A 2,500-nucleotide genomic window follows, 5' to 3' on the forward strand; every position below is an offset into this window, starting at 1 on the left:
TATTCCGACCGGCAACTTGTACCAACATATACATCCATGAACGCGTACGTAGTGTACTTTCCCTGATCGGTACACACTGTTGGTGCACGGCATAAGAAAAGAGCTAAAATGGTCAAACTCAATCCATTTCAACAATAGATAGTCGATAGTAGCTGTGCCGATGAAGTAGGGCACGATGCAAGTTAATGTTGTTTAATGAATAACATGTCCGCCATACATTTCAGTACAAAATTGCTCGGTCAGACCTACAAAGTGCTATATCTCGAATACGAGGCGTCGGACTGGGGGGTTGTAGAACAATTTTAAGTTCGTCTAATGATTCTACATCCGATTCTGGATAGCGGTTTTTGACCACTTTTCAATATTTTGTGACACCCCGAACCTAGGGGCAGCTCCTAGCTTTTTCAAAAATGTGCACCGATCGGGCCGGAGAGCTCGTGTGGCTCAAAACATGTTTTTCGCTAAAACACCTCAAAACGTGTCGAGAACGCACCCTAGCTCTTGTTTTTCAAAAGTTATGGCCATTTAAAGTGAGGTGGTTTTTTGCTTCAAAATAGCTATTTTACCCGTCCCTATGGCCATGCTTTAAATTTTCACGAAAATGCCAGGTCAGACCTAGGGCGGGCCATATCTTGAATACTAAACGTCGCAGACATTGGTCGTAGAACAATTTTAAGTTCGTCTAATGATTCTACATCCGATTCTGGATAGCGGTTTTTGACCACTTTTCAATATTTTGTGACACCCCGAACCTAGGGGCAGCTCCTAGCTTTTTCAAAAATGTGCACCGATCGGGCCGGAGAGCTCGTGTGGCTCAAAACATGTTTTCGCTAAAACACCTCAAAACGTGTCGAGAACGCACCCTAGCTCTTGTTTTCAAAAGTTATGGCCATTTAAAGTGAGGTGGTTTTTGCTTCAAAATAGCTATTTTACCCGTCCCTATGGCCATGCTTTAAATTTTCACGAAAATGCCAGGTCAGACCTAGGGCGGGCCATATCTTGAATACTAAACGTCGCAGACATTGGTCGTAGAACAATTTTAAGTTCGTCTAATGATTCTACATCCGATTCTGGATAGCGGTTTTTGACCACTTTTCAATATTTTGTGACACCCCGAACCTAGGGGCAGCTCCTAGCTTTTTCAAAAATGTGCACCGAACGGGCCGGAGAGCTCGTGTGGCTCAAAACATGTTTTTCGCTAAAACACCTCAAAACGTGTCGAGAACGCACCCTAGCTCTTGTTTTTCAAAAGTTATGGCCATTTAAAGTGAGGTGGTTTTTGCTTCAAAATAGCTATTTTACCCGTCCCTATGGCCATGCTTTAAATTTTCACGAAAATGCCAGGTCAGACCTAGGGCGGGCCATATCTTGAATACTAAACGTCGCAGACATTGGTCGTAGAACAATTTTAAGTTCGTCTAATGATTCTACATCCGATTCTGGATAGCGGTTTTTGACCACTTTTCAATATTTTGTGACACCCCGAACCTAGGGGCAGCTCCTAGCTTTTTCAAAAATGTGCACCGAGCGGGCCGGAGAGCTCGTGTGGCTCAAAACATGTTTTTCGCTAAAACCCCTCAAAACGTGTAAGGAACGCACCCTAGATGATAAAAAGTGCAATCAGAATGTCAATCGACAACTTTGTTGGGGTACCATTTTTACTCTACGGGCCAGTAGCTTAGGCGCGCCAACAGCGCTTTCCTTTCGGGTTCCCATTTTTTGCCCTCCTGGGATTATGATCATTTGCTCATTGCCTACTATAGGGAGGGTACCTTGCTACGAGGTCAAACATGAAGATTGCACCAAATCGTAGTTTTTACCTCTATTTAGTCGTAGGAGCATGGTTTGCAGTGGCAGTGGGTCATTAAGCCCCCGTTTGGGTCATACGTCCCTCCGCGATAAAAATCGTCGTATGCCCATAGTCCGAACTAATGAAGCAAAAGTGGTGTCTGGTGGGCTCTGCCGATGATTTTAACCTATGATTTTGAGCTTCCACCCTATAAAAACGTTCCTGGAGCAGTACATCACGGGTCTACGGACCCAAAGACTTCGTCGTGATGGTTTCTAGTAAAAAGTTGTAACAGCTAAGGGTTTTGAATACGCGTATATTAACCATTGCTTGAAACTAAGCTTCGTTGTCTTTAAACTCTGCAAGACCAATCGAACTTCTTAGGGAAACCCGAAGGATTCACGCTAAGCTCGATGAGCTATTATGGGTAGTGGTGCATGATCTGGTGTTCCTTGGATCTAATCCAATGAATAAATTTATGAGGGTATATATGGTGCAGGGCACAAAGCGTGATGAAACCGGGTCTCCCTACCAAATGTGGCATATTTTTTCCCTGAGAGCGAAGCTCAGACCCACGTAGGGGAGAGCGAAGTGGAACTTAAATGTTCTATGCAGCAAATGTTCGCCATGCGGATAAACAAGTTGGAATAGTTCAATGTAGTGTAATGCAAACACGAATCGCAAATAACGATACGGGACCCAGAAGCAATT

Source organism: Anopheles arabiensis, assembly GCF_016920715.1.
Source record: "Anopheles arabiensis isolate DONGOLA chromosome X unlocalized genomic scaffold, AaraD3 X_pericentromeric_contig0049, whole genome shotgun sequence".
Lineage (NCBI taxonomy): Eukaryota > Metazoa > Arthropoda > Insecta > Diptera > Culicidae > Anopheles > Anopheles arabiensis.